Here is a 22,051-nt window from a genome sequence, read left to right on the forward strand (position 1 = left end):
AGATCCCTGTTATATATATATATATATATATATATATATATATATATATATATATATATATATATATACATATATATGTATACACTAAATATATAAATATATATTTCTAAAAATAACCTTGTGATCTAAAGGATAGGAGGAGAAGCGGGGGAGTGTTTAGTAGTATGGCGTGCCCCTTTGTTTCCCTCTAAAAGTGCATCTATCACATGCACGACAAAACTTTTTTTAAGACGTCTTCAAAGAGTTATATTAGTGGGTGCAAAGTTTGTCAATTCATTATACATGCTGCAGAACGGGGCAGGTGGGCTAACACTTTTTGATCAAAATGTGCACTAAGAACCTCCCTATTTGTAAGTAGATTTAGCTTTAGTGCATATTTATTTATATTTAGTGGTTTAGGTGGCATTAGTGTCGCAGGGTGCTGTCACCATTCTATGTCTGCTGTATGTGCAGTGCAGATCTGTGACGTCACTCACAGGTCCTGCATCGTGTCGGCACCAGAGGCTACAGATGATTCTGCAGCAGCATCGGCGTTTGCAGGTAAGTCCATGTAGCTACTTACCTGCAAATGCTGATGCTGCTGCAGAATCATCTGTAGCCTCTGGTGCCGATGTGGCCGACACGATGCAGGACCTGTGAGTGACGTCACAGATCTGCACTGCCAGAAGCTGGGCGTTCTGAAGAGAAGTGGATGATACTTCTCATCAGAAAGCCCAGCTAGTAAAAGTAGTAAACACGGCCCGATGTACGCACATAATACACGCCCAGTTGTACTTTTACTTTTCAACACGCCCAGTTGTACTTTTGCAAGCCTCATTTGCATAAATACGAAAATGGTCATAACTTGGCCAAAAATGCTCGTTTTTTAAAAATAAAAACGTTACTGTAATCTACATTGCAGCGCCTATCTGCTGCAATAGCAGATAGGGGCTGCAAAATCTGGTGACAGAGCCTCTTTAAGCCAGAATGGTAAATGGGATAAAAAGTAATAGTCAAGATGAGTAATGATGGAGTTGGACAAAGATACTTTGGGCCCTCTAGAGAATATGATTTTATGTGCTATTTCTACAGTTTAATTGCTTTGTAAAATCTTCTAATACAATTGCACACGTAGACAATATAATCAATAAGGACTAAAAAGTTATTTGTCAATTAACGCTCAAGTGATGACAGGCTCTAGTGGCAAGTTATCTGTTCCACATACCGCTTCAGTTGGGGTTGTCTTCTGCTGGTGATCAGGGGTCAGTTGTGGCAGGGCACAACTGATATATGGGGAAGAATTCATGGCGGGAATGCATATGATAGGTGTGCAACATATGTTGGCATTGCACACCACCTTAAAGACTAAACCTAGAAATTAGTGATAAAAGTTTAAAAGAGATATATTTTCCCACACTGTTTGTCACTCTGCAGAATATTCTGCATACTCCTGAAACAAACAGTCTTGTAGAGATTCTGCAGAGAACACAGGGGTTAATTTTCTGTTGGTGGGAGGCTGAGGGGCGGACTTAGCAAAGGGGCAGAGCTTAACAATCTGTGTCCTATTGCAGACCGGGGAGAGGGGGAGGAACCTGCTGCAGCCAGTTGTCTTTTAGCCAGACACAGGTTTGTGACGAGGGGTGAATGGCTGATCTCCTGGGACACACAAAAAAAAGGTATTTATATATTTCTCAGTATTAATTGTAATATGAGACCAAACAGAATCAACAAAAAGCAGGAGATTAGGGGAGGAATTGCTGGGTTATTTTATTATTTTGTTTGCATTTTTAGTGTTTTAGTGTTCTTATAATCTTTATGTCTTATGTACAGACCAAGAGATAAGCCAAGTTTTAACAACATTATTTCACTAACATGAACCAGTATACCCTGAAAAAATCTATAACAAATATTACAAAGTACTAGAACCTGATATTAGAACCTGTTTACTATGAACTGCAGTCGTGATAGAACAAATGGGATATATCATACATTGAAATCATGTCCACTCCAGCCAATTCTTAGGGTGTTTCCCTGAAAAAAGAAACAAATTGTCCAATATGCTGATGACAATTCCCAATAGAACTATGAGGGATATTCTGTCAACGTTCAAAACAGTATAAATAAGCTCCATATAATTATCCTCTGCTACGTGAATAACTGATTCTTACTCACCTATTCATCAGTGCCTATTTTAAAAGAAATACCACAATTGTAAAAGTCTCTCTATGAGCTAAAACATTGCAAAGGTAAAAATTAAGAATCGTTCACAAGGAGTGCTGCCTCTATCGCCATTTTTTGTTACCCCCTCTGCGGTCAGTGTACCACATCAAGCATACCAAATATCAACTCCTGCTAACTACAGATGTGGCCGTCTTTACCTTGACTTTTAATGCATTAAATAAGCAATGGCTAGATCTCTTATCTTGACTTTTTCAATGACTTTTCAATGGCTTTTGTTGTGTGATATCACGTTGCAGCAAGTTATCAGAATCAAGTTAAAGATTTCTACATCGTATGCACTGTAACATGAAGTTTTCTCTTCTCATCCTTCTCAGGAAATTCTGAGCAAATGTTCATAGAAAGTCAAAGATAATGTTGCTTTTAGTTGAAAGGTCTCTAACTTTTAGTTCCATGGATGGGAATCCTAGTCTGCTGACTTCTTCTGCTTACAAAGTAAGAGGAGCTTGACGTTTCTTAGCTCGCAAATAAGATACGAGACAAAAACGTTGATACAATGATGGGTATCCCAGTAAGTCAGCATATTGTAATGGGAAAAATAATGTACATGGTAACTTAAAGAGAACTTGTCTGCTCTCCTGACATGTCTGTTAAAGTATATACTTGTATCGTCCATGATATAATAGTTCTGGAGCATCTTTTCTTAGAACTCTGTGTTGTGTCATTTCTCTGTTATTCCTTCTAGAAATATATGAATAAATTGACAACTGGGTGTTACCAGTTAGGGGTGTGTCCCAACACAGAGTGACACTGTCCAATCAGTGCTGACAATGTCAGAAGGTATAGGGACACACCCCTTTGAAAAGAGGAACGGTAACACCCAGTAGTTAATTTATTTAAAAGTACACATGATAACAAGTAATTAAGTATGCAATAATTTTTATGATAATCACCCTTCCAACCAACGCTACTAACCTTTATTAAGTGTAAAGCACTACAGAATTCTCTGTATGGTTATAGTGTAGTCACTGTAATGCTTGGTCCTAGAGACACCCAGAGAAACTACTGGATTGTACAATTTACCCTACAGGACAGCCCAAACAGTGATTTGGGTCTAGGTACTCCAACCTTGGTGTAGGATGGTTTACCGGGAGTTAACCTATGGATACATTTGTAGAAACCAAGGCAAAGTAATAGCCATTGGAGCATGTGGTTGCCAGTGGCAATGACACAAAACTCTAATCTTTAGGCCGAATTGTCAATGACGGCCAAGGTAAATTCAAAATCAGAGGGACAAAATCTTAGTCAAACAATCTAGGGTCGGCAGCAATCAGAAAACGCAATACAGAATCATGGACAGGACCAAGTCGAGTTACTGGACAGAAGATGAGGAACAGTCCGACAAAAGCAGAAGAAGAGGGCTAGGCAAGGGAATTGTAAGGAAAAATTAAAGAGGCTCTGTCACCAGATTTTGCAACCCCTATCTGCTATTGCAGCAGATAGGCGCTGCAATGTAGATTACAGTAACGTTTTTAATTTTAAAAAACGAGCATTTTTGGCCAAGTTATGACCATTTTCGTATTTATGCAAATGAGGCTTGCAAAAGTACAACTGGGCGTGTTGAAAAGTAAAAGTACAACTGGGCGTGTATTATGTGCGTACATCGGGGCGTGTTTACTACTTTTACTAGCTGGGCGTTGTGTATAGAAGTGTCATCCACTTCTCTTCACAACGCCCAGCTTCTGGCAGTGCAGCACTGTGACGTCACTCACAGGTCCTGCATCGTGTCGGCACCAGAGGCTACAGATGATTCTGCAGCAGCATCGGCGTTTGCAGGTAAGTCGATGTAGCTACTTACCTGCAAATGCTGATGCTGCTGCAGAATCAAGTGTAGCCTCTGGTGCCGACACGATGCAGGACCTGTGAGTGACGTCACAGTGCTGCACTGCCAGAAGCTGGGCGTTGTGAAGAGAAGTGGATGACACTTCTATACACAACGCCCAGCTAGTAAAAGTAGTAAACACGCCCCGATGTACGCACATAATACACGCCCAGTTGTACTTTTACTTTTCAACACGCCCAGTTGTACTTTTGCAAGCCTCATTTGCATAAATACGAAAATGGTCATAACTTGGCCAAAAATGCTCGTTTTTTAAAAATAAAAACGTTACTGTAATCTACATTGCAGCGCCGATCTGCTGCAATAGCAGATAGGGGCTGCAAAATCTGGTGACAGAGCCTCTTTAAGGTCAGGTCAAATAGTCCATATTTAAAGAGGCTCTGTCACCAGATTTTGCAACCCCTATCTGCTATTGCAGCAGATAGGCGCTGCAATGTAGATTACAGTAACGTTTTTATTTTTAAAAAACAAGCATTTTTGGCCAAGTTATGACCATTTTTGTAGTTATGCAAATGAGGCTTGCAAAAGTCCAAGTGGGTGTGTTTAAAAGTAAAAGTCCAAGTGGGCGTGTATATTATGTGCGTACATCGGGGCGTTTTTAATACTTTTACTAGCTGGGCGCTCTGAAGAGAAGTAACATCCTCTTCTCTTCAGAACGCCCAGCTTCTGACAGTGCAGACCTGTGACGTCACTCACAGGTCCTGCATCGTGACGGCCACATCGGCACCAGAGGCTACAGTTGATTCTGCAGCAGCATCAGCGTTTGCAGGTAAGTCGATCTTACCTGCAAACGCTGATGCTGCTGCAGAATCAACTGTAGGCTCTGGTGCCGATGTGGCCGTCACGATGCAGGACCTGTGAGTGACGTCACAGGTCTGCACTGTCAGAAGCTGGGCGTTCTGAAGAGAAGAGGATGTTACTTCTCTTCAGAGCGCCCAGCTAGTAAAAGTATTAAAAACGCCCCGATGTACGCACATAATACACACCCACTTGGACTTTTACTTTTAAACACACCCACTTGGACTTTTGCAAGCCTCATTTGCATAACTACAAAAATGGTCATAACTTGGCCAAAAATGCTCATTTTTTAAAAATAAAAACGTTACTGTAATCTACATTGCAGCGCCTATCTGCTGCAATAGCAGATAGGGGTTGCAAAATCTGGTGACAGAGCCTCTTTAAAGAAACTGGAAAATTAAAGCTAGGGCCTAAAACTACAACTAGCACCAGACAGGGCCAGAAACAGAAGCTGGCTTGACTTCCGAGTGGATAAAGCTCACAGTGACAACAACGGCCAGGCCTATTGACAGGTGCATATATGTGAACAGGTGAGTTCCTTACAGACATATGGCATGGCCCACACAGTAACACTGACATAATTGTAAAACAAGTATACAATGCATTCGGAAAGCCTTCAGCCCCTTTCAATTTTTTTTACATTCTATTATGTTGAGGCCTTGTGCTAAAATAAAAAAAACAAGTTTTTCCCCATTATTCTGCACTTAATAGCCCATAATGAAAAAGTAAGAACAAAATGTTAGTAATCTTTGCCAATTTATTGAAAAGGAAAAACAAGATTTGCACAAATGAATTTGGGTATTTGCTGCTATTCTTCTCTGCAGATCCTCTCAAGCTCTGCCTGGTTGGATGGGGACCGTCAGTGGACAGCCATTTTCAGATCTCTCCAGAGATGTTCGATTGCGTTCAAGTCAGGGCTCTGCCTGGGTCATTCAAGGACATTCACAGTTGTCTTTATGCCGCTCCTGTGTTGACTTGGCTGTGTGCTAAGGGTCATTGTCTTGTTGGAAGGTGAACTTTCAGCCCAGTCTGAGATGCCGAACACTCTGGATCAGGTTTTCAATAAGAATATCTCTGTACTTTGCTCCATTCATCTTTCACTCAACCCTGACCAATCTCCCTGTCCCAGCCGCTGAAAAACACCCCCACAGCATGGTGCTGCCACCACCATGCTTTACTGTAGGGATGTCATTGGGCAGGTGATGAGCAGTGCCTGGTTTCCTCCAGACATGACGCTTAGAATTGAGGCCAAAAAGTTCAATCTTGGTTTCATCAGACCGCAGAATCTTGTTTCTCACGGTCTGAGAGTCTTTTATGTGCTTTTTTGCAAACTCCAGGCGGGCTTTCATGTGTCTTTTACTGAGGATAGGCTTCTTTGTGGGCACTCTGCCATAAAGCCCAGATTGGTGGAGTGCTGCAGTGATGGTTGACCTTCTGGAAGTTTCTCCTATCTGCACACAGGATCTATGGAGCTCAGCCAGAGGCCCTTCTCCCCTGATTACTTAGTTTGGTGGGGAAGCCAGCTCTAGGAAGAGTCCTGGTTGTTCCAAACTTCTTCCATTTAAGAATTATGGAGGCCACTGGGCTCCTGGGAACTTTTAGTGCATCAAAATTTTTTTTTGCACCCTTCTCCAGATCTGTGCCTCTACACAATCCTGTCTCTGAGCTCTACAGGCAGTTCTTTCCTCCTCTTTATGGCTTGGTTTTTGCTCTGATATGCATTGTCAGCTGTGAGACTTTATATAGATCGGGGTGTGTCTTTCCAAATCATGTCCAATCAATTGAATTTTTCACAGATGGACTTCAATCAAGGTGTAGAAACATTTCAAAGATGATCTAGAGAAATGGGAGGCCCCCAGAGCTAAATTTGGTATAGAAAAAGGTCTGAATTCTTACGTCCATGCGAAAATGCTCCAAAAAATGGCCAAAAATGCCTCCCACTTTCCATTTGGACACGATGATAAATATTGTGTGGTTATATTGTTAACACAGGGATATTATGTAAAGAGAAAGCTCATATTTTTTTTCCCATTAAGTTCGCATATCATTATTGTAATGCTCCTCCGGTTCACATGAAAGATTTCCATAAGAACATTATATTATTTAATTGCAGTTTAAAGGGGTTCTCTGGGAAGCAATATTACACATTATATACACATTAGATCAAAGGTCGCTGAACCTGGCGATTTCAGAGCGAACAGCTGATGATCTAATGTGTATGGGGCAGCTCGACAGTCCCCAGCAGATGTCAGGGGAAAGGAGGATTGCTAATGTTGATTTCCATGTGCTGATTTTGTTCCCGCAGGAAATAAAACATCTCTGTCACCCCCATTCTCTATTCCCCTCTCCTAAGACAGGTGCGCATGTTTATAGGGAGGTCAAAGGAAATAGCTGTTAGCTGAACGAGCACTTGGTGGACAGCTATGTAATGTGTATGGCCCATGCTCGTTCAGAATATTACTTACATACCTCTTTTACCTTTAAGCTAGCCATACAGTATAGCGAGCCTAAAGGTAAGTAAGTATGTAAGTAATATGGAGTACACTAGAAGAACTCACCATTTCTGTGTACCAATCTTTAATTTTGGTTGGTATCTCTAGGTTTTTTTTTGGTGAATGTCAAGCAGGCCATGTATGAAGGGCTCGCAGCTCGCTGTTGTCTGTGATACACCCAAGTCACTTTATCCTCCCTGGTCCAGCTCAATCATAAACAGCAACACAGGAAGATGGGGCCCCATAAAGGGAAGCTGCAGTGTCGTCATTCATAGTTTTGGTGCAGTGTCATTCATACAGACAGACTTTTTAAGAAATTTTGAAGGGCATACAATATCAATGCCGGGTAATTACAATTTTAATGTAATATGATACAAAATATAATGGCATGAAGTAGATTTTCAGTTGTGGTCTTGAACTCACTAACCCATAAGTTTTGCTTACAGATGTAGCCGTCTTTATCTTGACTTTTAACACATTAAAGGAAGGGTGTCGCGAAAAAAAAATTTTTTATATCAATTTGCTTTTATTGTTTTATTAATTTTTTTTTAATTTATTTGTGTTTGTGTTTTACTTTTTTTTTTTCATCTCTGTATGTGTCGATTAACGACACATACAGAGATGGAATGCGGCACATACATCCCCATAGAGAATGCGAACGGGAGCCGTTCGCATTCACTATGGTGTACGCCGTCTGTGTGGGAACGGCGCATGCGCCGCTCCCACACAGTCCAAATGGAAGGTCTTCGGCCGAGCGACATCCGGCGCCATTTTCTTATGGACCGGAAGCCGTGGCCGGACAGTAAGATGACTACTTCCGGTCGCGGCTTCCGGACATCTGTTCAGAAGCGAGCACTGGGAGCAGACGAAGCGGACGGACCGGAGGGAGCGGTGGCAGGAGCAGGTAAGTTATGTTTGTGTATGTTCGTGTTTTCGTGTGTGATTAACACTGTATGTAAGCCTACTACACTGTGTGTTCGCTCAAAAAATGGCAACACACAGTGTAGGAGGTTTGAACATTCAATCCCCTCCTTTCTCCTGGCATAGCTTTTCCCAATAAGAACACAGCTATAATGTGTGGTTGCAGTTTTAGATGCTTTGTCTAATGCTAGTGTATAATCCATTTTCATATCAGAGGCCCAGATTGCTGCAGTGTCTCTCCCCTATACTTACAGCTCTGCTTGTTCAGATTTACTGCTGTGTATAAGGACACTGATTTCCATTACAATCTATGGGCAACTAACAGGTGACTGAAAAATATATAATAGACCCTTATTAAAGGGAAACTTTAAAATGTTTCATCATTGGTAAAATGGAGCTACTATGGTCTTTTGACATACTGGGGCCATTCATTATTTATTTCCTTTTGTTCCTCAAGTGCAAGTTTGCAAGGTAATAAGTCCTGTATGCATTCTACTGGTTGGTACAGGAGAAGTTGCCAATAAGACGCCCCCTTCTCTGACATCACTCACCCCATGCTTTGCAGCTACAGGCTGAAGCCACTTTATAGATTTCCGAGTCTGCCTGCCATCTTAGAGCACTCTTTACTTAATACTGGTAATACTGAGAGCACTATGCTCCTGAATTTGGACCAGGAAAAACAACCTGATATGAAGCAGAGAGCTCTGTGCAGAGTGTGTACAGGGGGCGAGCAGAGCCGGAAGTTTGTGAGGTACAGCGTTAGCCAATAGCTGCAGAGCAGGAAGTGATGTCAGAGAAGGGGGGTGTCATTTTGGCAACGTCTCCTGTACAGTAATATGCATACTGTATAGGATTACTGTCTGCTGGGGCCCTCTATCTAAGCCTAACATATGGTAGGCTTAGATACAGGGCCCTGCAGAAAGTAACATTATACTTACCATTCAATGTCCTCCTGACTGTGGTTGAGGAGTGAGGAAGATGAAGGGGCATAGGAGCAGTGTTCTCACGATAGGTGGTTATACCAGCGGTGCGGCCCCCCTGCGATCAGACAATTATCCAGTTGCCTGTGGAAAGGTGTTAATTGTCGATTCTGGGAATACCCCTTTAATTAACAAATTGTGGAATACCAGATACAATTAGTGTATCCACAAGTTGCAGTTCAATCAAGTTTTTGCCGTTGTACCATTCAATAGCTACTGTACCATTACAGTTACTGATCTCTTTTGCAAACTAAATTTAGAATAGGGTAAGCATTCCAGGAAAACATGCCTTGGCTTTTCTTCAACAGGAAATAATAGCTTATCGTTGCTTCTTGTCATCTCTGCCCTCATGTTCTATTATACATTACATGTGCCATATACTATAATTTGGGGGAGGCAGATTAGAGCTGAGTGGGCCTTGTCATCTCTTACTAGAAGGGTATACAGTGAGACACATGTATGAAATTAAAGTAGTAGTAGCACTAACAGGAAGCCAGAGAACCCAAACTCAATTATTGTAAGCGTGAGTCACAAATGTGGTGCAATCCTGTGAAAATTATAAAAGGATATAGTCATTTTCTTTGGCTCAGGATACAAACTCTAAGGTAATATATAAGCTATTATAAGAAAATTTTAGTGAAGTTTACAGGAAAAGAGGCTAAAAAATAGTAGGTGAGTTGTCCTCAAGATATGTCTTTACATAGAAATATAGAAATATAAACCCACTCTTCAATTCCATTCTAAAGAAAACAAAAACGGGTGATTTAATTTAGTTAAATAATGATACTGAATTTTCTTTAACAAATGACAATGACAATACCATTGTCAATGAATTTGTGGGATGATAGAGAAACCAAATAGGAGAAGTCTACATAAAGTGTAAGTGGCAGCTGTGACTATGTAGTGCAGACTACATCCACCCTGAATACAAATGAGGCATTCCAGGACTGCACTAGTTTTGTATCAAAGCTCATTCAGAGGAAAGCACATTCTCTCATGGACAGACATCAATGCACCCTGTCTATCTGCTTAGACTCAGTTCTGCCAGTAACAAAGAGATGTATTTGACATAACAAGTTTACTTCAACGGACCAATGATACAAAGTTACGTATATAAGGAAAGCAGTGACCTTCACCACACCTTGCCAGCCTCCTCTTCAAAGTAGCATTGCTACTTGCTATCCGGGTCCTTTTAAAAACCTTCAAAACATGACAGAGAAACATACAAATGCTCAGGGAGGTGGGGCGGGGGGGGGGGGGGTCGGCTGAACACAGACAGTCCAAGCATGATTGCTCCCCATTTATAGTCTAATGGAATTTTTTGTCTTTTTTAGTGGCTCTTGTCCCGCCCCATTATATTTGTTTCTCCCTAAGACACTGCTGCAGAATCGTAACTAAGTGCTAATGCATGACATACAGTAGATACCCTGTATATACTTCAGGTTAACGAATATGCCTTATAAACCAAAATCAAAGACAGCATTGTTTTTGTGGTGATAGGCAACTCAATTTGTACATAACTTTAAAAGTTTGATTATAATGTATGATCAATTTGTGATGTACTAAATGGGTTGTCTATAGCTAGGATATCCCACTAACGTCCTATAGTCAGGGGTCCGATACTTGTGACCTTTCCTAGAACTACTGCCAATTCATGCTAGCGATCATCAGGGGTCATAGTTGTCAGGCCCCTGCGGTTCAGACACTGATGCCATATTCTAGCGATAAGCCACCAATGTCTGTGATGAATCAACCCATTTAAAGCATAAATACTAACTACATTAATGTGGGTTTCTGTTAGAGAATTGTCTGATAGTATAAGTCCACCTGACTCGGAAATTCATACACAATCTGAGCCCCAGTGGTGTAGTTTGCACAGTATATATAACACCTACGTTTCTTAATATGGTGGTAGCCTAAAAACCTGTCAACCGCTGCTTTAAGTCGATTTGGTTGCCACATTTCTCTAGTGAAAGCCATAAACTTCTTTTAAAAATCATATCTGTACAACCTTAGCTGATAAGAATTGTTCAGTGTCCTTGATCCGGTTTTCTGATTCTTAGACAATACAAAATGCACCAAATTTATTAAGAGGCATAAACCCTTTAATAAATTTGGTGCAAATCATGGCAATTATCTCCGTTACTAAGACTGGTATAAAATACGCCAGTCTTATTAGCTGAGTGCTGCTGACAGCTTACAAGGTGTCAAGACAATGACATACCCTGACAACCAGATTACATGCGAGACTGATAATAATTACTAAAAATATTTTATGATAAAGTAGCTTTAGGTCAGATCAACTTAAAACAATATTCACATGCTGAGGATTCTGTCAGGATTTCAGTTCAGATTCCACACCTAAATTCGGACACAATCTACAAACATTCCATCGGCACTTCATGTAAATGAAGTATTTTATAGCCCATTCACAGACTCAGGAAAACATACACGTGGAACAATGAACCAATCCACATGCGGATCCGCTAGCCTATATTTTGCAGAAATCCGATTCAGCTGTGGATTTCTTCTGCGTATTTTCTAAAAGATCCACATAGGATTTGTGCCATGTGAACATGGCCTAAGATGCAAATAAAAACAGACACCTGTCTATACACGTGATTTCCTAGCATCAGGCAAAATATTGGTACATAAATGTCACCAATTTCTACAGCTAACTGACGCCTAATTTTCTTTCTCATCATGACAAAGTAAAAGCCTATTCCCTATAATGGAGTTTTCTTTCTGATCTTTTTTTGCTATTGACACACTATAACCATAGAGATAATAGTGATTGTCATACCAAAAGTTTTAAGCAAATCAGATAAAGTTTCTGGCAGATGAGACAGATTTTAATCACATAATAAACCATTGAGGACAAGTTCAGACAACAATATTTTCCTGCGTATTTCCGAAGCGTAAAACGCTCATATTACACTCCAAAATACACTTTGAAAATGCTTTGCAATGGTAAAAAGTAATGTAGTTCATACAAGACATAATGTTACACCAGTTTTAAAAAAAAGGTGGGTAAAAATACACCCTGAAAAAAAAGAGTACATGGCACTTAAAGAGGCTCTGTCACCACATTATAAGTGCCCCATCTGCTACATAATGTGATCGGCGCTGTAATGTAGATTACAGCAGTGTTTTTTATTTAGAAAAACTATCAATTTTGACGGAGTTATGACCTATTTTAGATTTATGCTAATGATTTCTTAATGCCCAACTGGGCGTGTTTTTACTTTTTGACCAAGTGGGCGTTGTAAAGAGACGTGTATGACGCTGACCAATCAGTGTCATACACTTCTCTCCATTCATTTTCTCAGCACATAGTGATCTTGCTAGATCACGAGGTGCCGTCACATACTCATACATTAACGTTACTGATGTGTCTTGAGAGTGACTAGACATCACCTCCAGCCAGGACGCGATGTCTATGCACAATCCCAACACTTAATGGCAGCTTACAGGCAGATCTCGCGAGATCACGCTTGCTGTCATTAAGTCCCACACAAACGTTACCAAAGTGTCGGGATTGTTAATAGACATCGCGTCCCGGCTGGAGGTGATGTCTATTCACTCTAAAGACACTTCAGTAACGTTAATGTGTGAGTAAGTGACTGCACATCATGATCTAGCAAGATTACTAAGTGCTGAGTAAATGAATGGAGAGAAGTGTATGACACTGATTGGTCAGCGTCATACACTTTACTCCACAACGTCAACTTGGTCAAAAAGTAAAAACACGCCCAGTTGGGCATTAAGAAAGTCATTAGCAAAAATCTAAAATAGGTCATAACTCCGTCAAAATTGATAATTTTTCTAAATAAAAAAGCACTTATAATATGGTGACAGAGCCTCTTTAAGGCATTTAACAAGCTGATTTTCCCCATTTCCCATTGAAACTTCAAAAATTGCATTGAAAATATGCCTCAAAATACGCTTAAAAAACACTTGCAAAAAACAAAAACGCTTTGAAAATCAGCTCCAAAAGCACCTGGATTCAGAGCTTGGTTTCTCTTTTAACTTTTATGGCATGTCAATCAGACAGGTCATAAATTACCTTAGGTGGGGGTCCAACCTTCGTCACCTGCTGAGAACGAGGGGCTCCAAATCCCCGTTCTCAACCAGAGAGTCGATGTCCCTCTCCATAGATATGAATATGTAATATGTAAACAGCAAAGTGCACTCACTCAGCTGTCACTGTGAATGGGACCGTAGGGAACAGTCAACTAAGAGTGCTCGGTTGTTTCAGACGCTCTTATTTATATCTATGGAGAGGGACAACCAAGAATGGGGAATTGGAGCCCCTCATTTTTTCAGCAATGGCGGACTTCACCGAGGTCAGCATCCACTCCCATTCACTCTTTGCTGTTCTATTCCTGATGACCTAGAGGTTCAGTATACTGGAGACTTGTGGTATTTTATTAATTTAATATGTTGCCTCCAGTAATCCCTTAAACAACTTTATGCTCCCTTTCTCTGGCACAGCTATTATGAGCCTTCCAGCTTATGGTAGCTGACTCTTCGCGTGATCACACAATGTATGTCCAGCTATAAAAACGTATCCAAACCAAGATTATTCGTGTTCACAATAGGTAAGATTGAAACTAAAAAAAAAGAATATCTCTACAACGATGAATGGATTTAAATCATAGGCCTTCTTCACCAAGCTCAAATATAGCCTGCAAACATTTGATCCTTATAGTTTATTATCTAAATATTCATATCAGTATTATCAATTCAGATTAGATTTAGAGGAATTACTTCTAGCTCTAATGAAAGCATGAATTACTTGCAACAACAAATGTGTGGAGTTAGCCAGCCATACACATTAGACAGTTTTCCAACAAAAACTTGTTTGACCAACAGCTATATCTGCCTATAAACCTGCACACTCGGCTCAGGAGAGCAAACATGTTTATTTTAATTGGGAGTGGGGAATAAATCACTGCCAGACGCCCTAGAAACACTATCTCTGGAGGGAATAAAATATCGGACATGTAAATATCCAACATGCCCGATCCTTCTTTTCCCTAACGTCCCTGACGTGTTGGGAGTAAAGGAACAACAGAAATTAGAAAGGACACACATAGAGACACTGACATGATAATGGGCCCCATCCACCATAGAGTCCATGAGGTGCTGCAATGGACAACCCTGTCTTAAGGTGACAGTTGAGTGAGTGCTTCACTGCTGTGATTTTTTACTATTACAAGTAACCTATAATTCCCTACTGAAGATATGAGCAGAGTTTATGAAAAAAATGGACAAGCACTTTTTCAGTATAGCCAAGGTATCCTAGTCTGGAAATGCCGTCAACCCATTAGCAACTTGCATTATTTATAGGGAAGAGGAAGAGAATTACAATTCCTTGAAGACCAGAAAGAAAATGATTGTTTGATGATAAGTATATATTAATTGTAATTATTTATGCAAGCCCCTAACATGTAAATTCACCAAAGATGAGCACACACCCTCAAAAACCAACAAAACACCAATAAAGAAAGTAAAACATAATATTTAATGGTTAAGACAGCTATTAAGTCGAACTGCTCAGCAGGAAGTAGGTAGGATCATAAAACACAATGCACTCTGCCTATTCCCCACATGCACTCTTGGGTCGGGTGAACCTTCCATCTAAGGTTATGTGATAGGAAACACTGTATAATAATTATATTTATCCGGCTTCTACTGAAAACACATTACAATAATACACCAGACGTTAATAGACTAAAGAATGAAACATTATACTAAACAAAAAAAGTCGAATTTCTTTGATTGGATTTGGCACTTGAGGAGCGTAAAGAGAGACAGGAAGTAATTACACTATTTATTGCGGATTGTGGAGTTTGGCCTGTATTCCCAATCTATGGAATTAGCTGTTTAAAAACGTTTACCCTCCCCCAACAGACGAATTACAACATAATCTCTTGCCCAAATTCCTGCAACTATTTCAAGCAATAACAATAACCCAGACCCTACAGTATGACGTGTATTTCAATTAAATAACAGTATGTCCAAATAAGTCTACACATACTATCATCTCAGCTTTACATAATACAGGGCAAAGATCTTCCACTGCAAATTCTAGTGTCATGGCATAGTATGATGAGGGCATCAATATAGTACACATTTACTATTTAGTAGGAATCTACACCTAGAGAATGAAATTTGGATGTTAAAATAATTGAATTTATTCAACAAATACATTATTAAAATTAGCAAGCATTAGAGTTGACTTTTACACTTAAATAGTGGGTACCCACATGTGAAAAATAATTGCAGACTATATGGCTATAATAATATATGACTATAATAATTGCAGACTATATGACATACAAATCATACACTTATTATGTGGCTCTGGTACTGCATTCCTCTAACTGTTATGTCAGGATCTAAAAGTATGACTGCAGTGTCATCCTGATATGAGGTCCAATATGCCAGGAAATGGGTCCTCCCTAATGGGATGGCCCATCAGCTTTAAGTCCAGGAGGCTTCCTCATCTAAGTGGCTGTGGAATTTGGCTCTGATACATCTGCTTACTCATGGATAGAATAAACAGAATAGGGGGCTTTGCCCCCTTTGTCAGGCGGGTGGTTATACTGTCAACCAGGTGGTTATCCAGTCAGCTACACCACAATTAATATGTATGGATAAAGTGACAAAATAAGTAAGAATGAAAATAAAAAGTGATTAACTCTAGATTAGATCTCAGGAGAAATGTGTAGCTACCAAATATGAGAACTGCTGCAATACAGTCCAGGATACAGTGACGTGATGGGCCATATTTTCCCACAGAGCTTTGTCAGAAAGATTTATATGTGATACAGTAGGTCCTGAGAAATGTTACTATCTCAACAAAAATAAACTAAAAATCAAACAAAAATGGTCATATTTCTACATTACGAGATCAGAAAAGAACATAGAGATGTCAGTCTCAACAGAAACAAGCTGCATGTCATTGGGTTAGACTATATAATACGAGTCACATTGAAACATAATATTGCCACATGGACCATGTTACATTTTCTATCAGGAAGGGCAGAGAAGTGACATAAATGGCCACTAATAGTTTGCAGCACTATATGGTCTTCACAGCTGCAGCATTGTATACAACAAACCCCATCTTCCATTGTCCCTTGAAAATAGTAGCTACAATATAAGTACATATATTCGTTTTAATGTAGCAGCACATATAAGACTCCCCATCCGCCCATCCATCCATCCATCTCATAATCTGTTACTCCATCTGTTATCTATATAATCTACTGACATCCCATTACTTATATTATATATTAAATACATTATCTATGTCTTTACCTATTGATTGATTGTTTTCCAATGTGTCATAAATTCCAGTCTTCCTCTCATCACAATAATAACAGATGCATTGTGTCTTAACCATACAGCCTTCATCCCAGCAGGAACTGAAAATGTCATTTTGTTTTTTTTATACTCTTTTCAGCGGCCGCACATCTGCGATTTAAGGTCTCAAGATGTGACTAGGTGCCATTCAGACCCCTTGATGCCCCAGAGCCGGCCAGCAACATGCCCAGTCTATCTGCCAGGCAGCATGGAGCAGAGCACCGGTGCCACACCAGCTGCATTCTACCTCCTTTGTTGCAGATCTTTGAGGGTTACTGGTAACTCCTCTACACACCCTTGCCATGCCCACCCCACTACCCGAGCAATGCCCGCAGATCATGCCCTTACCTCTTGACATGTCAGCATCCACTGAAGCCTGGGTATCAGATGTTGTGAGTCCCAGCCCAGCCCTGCAGTCAGCCCCTTGCTCTCCCAGCAAAGCCACTCCCTGCAGGCAAAGGACTCAACGTGGGGGAGGAAGCCGTGGCCAGAGTGGGCACAGCAGTGACAGCAGCAGCTCACTATGGTCACAGGGCTCAGATCATACCTTGTTCTTCCTGGGATCCAAGGAGGGCACATACAGAACCTATGCAGCAGGCAGAGCTGTGTGGCATGGTATGGATTATAGTAGGGTGCCCTGTGTCTAGTCACTTGTCCTTACAACGAATGTGAAGGCTGAGCTGTGCTGTGGATGCCCTCCCTGCCTGCCTCACAAGCACTCAGTCTGCATTACTGAATGTATGAAACAAAAGAGGAAGCAGAGGGGAGATCGCCAGTCACAGGGAGGAGGAGGAGGAGGGGAAATCCAGCTGTTTTTATGAGGCAGCACAGAATGGGGACTTCTGTTTCCCAGACCGGCAGTTTTTTTTAAAGCCAGGAGGAAGGGCAGATTTGTAAGGCTCAGATTTCCTCAGTTATAGCTACAAGAGAATATTGCTGCTCCTCTTGTGTGCCATGGCCATGGATATGATACTGGATGAGTCATAGGCATAGAATTCAGATTTGTTTTGGTTAGTATATTTATAATAAACATAAACATGTCTATATAATAATGTAAAATACTCAACACTGGGGATAATAGAATAATAATATCACTAACATAAATGTGTATATAATAATGTAAAAATAATCAACACTGGGGATAATAGAATAATAATATCACTAACATAAATATCTATATAATAATGTAAAAATAATCAACACTGGGGATAATAGAATAATAATATCACTAACATAAATATCTATATAATAATGTAAAAATAATCAACACTGGGGATAATAGAATAATAATATAACTAACGTAAACACGTCTATATGATAATGTAAAATATTCAACACTGGGGCTATTAGAATAATAATATCACTTACATAAACGTCTATATAATAATGTAAAAATAATCAACACTGGGGATAATAGAATAATAATATTAATAACGTAAACATGCCTACATAATAATAATAATAATGTAAAAATATTCAACACTGGGGATATTAGAATAATAATAATGAGCAGCTGTGGCCAATCCCAGAACACTGGGTGTGTCTAAGGCCCAATTCACACTGCAGGGATAGTCGAAGTGCATGTGAGGAGGGAGAGGTTTTTTTGCAGTAGGTAGTGCTACACAGTCCCCTGTAGGTAATGCCACACAGCCACCTTGTAGATAGCACCCCCACCCCCATAGATAGCACGCCACTGTAGCTCACTGTAGGAGCGGAATCCCTTTGGCCGAGGATTCCGCTCCTAGAGGGAGCCCCTGAAGTATCTGTCCATATATGGACAGTGACATCAGATCAGGGGCTCCCTCTTAGAGCGGAATCCCTTGCCATATGTGGACATTGACTCCACTTGAAGCGGAATCCCTGGCCAGAGCATTGCCAACGCTCTGGCCAGGGATTCCTCTCCTGGAGGAGCCCCTGGCGTCACTGTCCATATCTGGACAGTGACGTCAGGGGCTCCTCCTGGAGCGGAATACCCGGCCAGAGAGTTGTCGACGCTCTGGCCGGGGATTCTGCTCCAAGAGAGGCACCTGACGTCAATATCCATATATGGACAGTGACGTCAGGGGCTCCTCTTGAAGCGGAATCCCTGGCCAGAGCGTTACCGACGCTCTGGCAAGGGATTCTGCTCTAAGGGTGAGAGGGAGCCCCTGACGTCACTGTCCATATATGGACAGATACGTCAGGGGCTCCCTCAAGGAGTGGAATCCCTGGCCAGAGGGATTCCACTCCTGCAGGGAGCTACAGTAGCGCTATCTACAGGGGGAGAGGGGAAAACTGATCAAAACAGCCATATTTATCGGCCAACACCTGGACCCTGTCATGTGAATAGAGCCTTAAGACTTAATAAGTGCTGTGGGGAATAGACGGCATAGCAGGAGGGCACCGTACCAGGTCAGGTATGTATAAATGTACTGTATGTAATGTATAAATGTACTTCAATTGTATCCGCCTCAGGAAGCGGATACAATTGAAAGCATTGGTAAGTCAAAGAAACCATCAGTTCCCTTTGTTATCATTCAGCGCATTTATTGTGGCGTAGGCGCGCAAAATTACATTATCGCGCCGCCTGCCGTCGTTCTGCTGGAGCAGGCCTGATCAGAACAAACCAGGCCTGCATCAACGGAAATATAATTGGTGAGCCCCGCCGACGCTAGTAACACCTAGCATGGGGACTCCATTGTATCTGAAGGATTCCCCACACTACGTAAACCCGAGATGTGCCAAAATTCTGGCTCAGTAAACTAAGCAGTCAGAGCTCAATAAACTAAGCAGTGATGTAATTATTTTTTTTAAATAATTGAAAAATACAACATGGGGTCCCCGCCACTTTTTATAAACAGCTAGTTGCAACAAAGCAGCAGGCTAGCATTACCAGGGTGGGAAGGCCAACGTTTTTTTGGCTTTCCCAGCCTCATAATACCAGCCTGCAGCCACCCCAGTACATGACCATCACTTTAGATGGTCGGGTACTGGATTGCACCAGGCTAATCCTGGCACCCCTGGTGGAAGTGAGTAGCAGGGTAATAATGGTGTGTTAGTGTTAGCCTCTTCACCGGCTTACACTAAGCCCCACCTTAGTAATGGACGCTGTATATCAGCCGCCAATACTAAGGCAGTAGTAATAAAGTTAAAAAAAACTCCAACACAGAAAAAATATTTTATTGAAATAAAACCCCCCCACACAACCCTCTTTAACCATTTTATTGAAAATAAAAACGCCGTCATCGAAGTAGTCCTCGAATCCGACGTAGTTCAACAACCAAACCTGTAAAAAAACACAAACCAACACAAAAGAAAAACATTAGTAACACATAAAAGGCAAAACAATTATTATAGTTACCTTTCCTGGGTCCAGCGCTGGAGCCGCCATGTCAGCGAGCTATGCTGTTTCTGTAACTTCAGGAGTTATGGGGGGGGGGGGGGGGGCATTAGCACTTAAAGTGCCCAGGGCAGTATCAACTCTAAATACGGCCCTGGGGATAATAGAATAATAATAATAATATCACTAACATAAACACGCCTATATATTTTGTCTCAAGTCACTTTGTGAAATTTAGAAGTAGAAGCGTCTAGAAGTAATAGCAGCACAGACACAAAGTGGTAGACCGCACAAACTCATTGAAGACCATGCAAACCACATAGAGTGGGGCTGCCAAGTGCTGAAGTGCTCGGCACGTTAAAATAGCCTATCCTGCATCACTCCAGTGTTCAAAACCGCATCTGGAAGTCACAGCAGCACAAGAACAGTGCAACAGATGCTTCAAGAAATGGGTTTCCATGGTCAAGCAGTTGCTCACATGTCAAAAATCACTATGCGAAATGCCAAGCATCGGCTGGAGTGGTGTAAAGCATGCCACCACTGGACTCTGGAGCAGTCTGTAACGGCCCTCACCTCCCGACGGCCGTGACCGTAGACCTCTGACTTCTTGCCAGCGTCTCCCTCCCGGAGATGCCGTACTGCTCTGCATTGTCCTCTAGGGTGCGCGAGTGCTCGTTCCCGGCCTTAAAGGGCAAGCGCGCACACATGCAAATAGTTACCTAATCAAACCCCAGATCACCCTGGACTATAAAAAGGGGACTGCCCTTCCACTCTGAGCATTGTTGTTGTCTACCTATGTTCGTATTGCAAATATTCCCTTAGTTGTATTCTGTTCCCAGTGTTCCCGTATCCTGCTTCCCATATCCTGTAACTGTGTTTGTTCCTGAGCTGAAGTCTAGTGTTGGAGTCGTGTTGTGTCATCTGCCACGTCCAGTGTCATCTGCCACGTCCCGTGTCTTCTGCTACGTCAAGTGTCATCTGCCACACCAAGCATAATCTGTGCCACGAACCATCTGTGCCAAAGCGTCTGCTACACCTCGTGTTTGTCCGGATTCTTACAGGTACTCTTGTGCTAAGGACTTTTGCATAATTTAAACTATTGTTTGGCCAGCTGCCACTCCGCTACGGCGGAGCGGCCTAGTGGGTCCACATACCCCAGGACCATGACAGTATGCTCAGGCCATGGAACCCCGCTGGCCACCCCAAGCCCAACGTATAAATTATGCAAACGGCCATGCGTGACCAGCGGGCACGTCAGGATCAACTATTACATGCGGTGTACTCCATCCTAAGTCGTTTGGATCTTCCTCCTGCACCTCTTCTGGCTGTTCATGCTGCTCCACCGCCTGCTATTCCTCATGCCTACCTTGGTCCTGCACTTTTATTACCTCTACCTCCTCGCTATGACGGTGATCCCAAGACCTGCAGAGGGTTCATCAATCAGTGTACCATCCATTTCAGGTTACGTGCTCACCTATTCCCCTCTGATGAGGCCAAAGTTGCGTTCATTATTTCCCTTCTCTCCGCCAAAGTAATGGGCAGGGCTGGCATTAGGGGGGTAAACTGGAGAATTGCCCAGGACTCTCATCCTCTTAGGGCATCCTGCCCGCAGCTGCTACGGGGCCCGCGCCACCTGACCCGTATTGTAAAGGATTTGCCTGACACAGCTTCTGTGTCGACGCCCGTGGTTAATCACCCTGCATCTGTTCCTAGGCCTGCTAGAGTGACTTGGTCTGCTACCACTCAGGCTGGTTGGCTGAGGAGTGGGAGAACCTATCACAGCCTGGCCAGACGGAGCTAGCTCCCGCCCTCGGTCTATTTATACCTTCATTTCCTGCTCTTCCTTTGCCTGTGATTCTGTCTTGTTTCCTGGCTCTGCTGTTACTGCTACTACTATTGACCTCTGCTTCAAATTGACCCTGCTCTGCGTTTGGTACCTCGTACACTCCTGGTTTGACTCGGCTCGTTCACTACTCTTGATGCTCACAGTGTTGCCATGGGCAACTGCCCCAATTCCCTTAACTTCTGTGTACCCTTGTCTGTTTGTCTGTCATGCACATATTGAGCGTAGGGACCGTCGCCCAGTTGTACGCCGTCGCCTAGGACAGGT

At 41.9% G+C, this 22,051-nt stretch overlaps 1 protein-coding gene across 6 annotated transcripts in view; it reads right to left on the reverse strand.

Moving 5' to 3' along the window:
• Positions 1-17,394, reverse strand: part of CLIP2 (CAP-Gly domain containing linker protein 2) — a 128,708-nt gene extending 111,314 nt beyond the window's left edge. For 3 of the 6 annotated variants that reach the window (XM_075852885.1, XM_075852884.1, XM_075852880.1), the window contains exon 1: positions 16,971-17,393. The gene's annotated coding sequence lies outside the window, so the exon portion shown is untranslated. Of the gene's footprint in view, positions 1-16,970 lie in introns of all 6 variants that reach the window. The other 3 variants (XM_075852882.1, XM_075852881.1, XM_075852883.1) reach the window with 3 other exon arrangements.
• Between the last annotated feature and the right edge of the window lie 4,657 nt (positions 17,395-22,051).

The sequence above is a fragment of the Rhinoderma darwinii genome, chromosome 2, assembly GCF_050947455.1.
Source record: "Rhinoderma darwinii isolate aRhiDar2 chromosome 2, aRhiDar2.hap1, whole genome shotgun sequence".
Taxonomy (NCBI): Eukaryota; Metazoa; Chordata; class Amphibia; order Anura; family Rhinodermatidae; genus Rhinoderma; species Rhinoderma darwinii.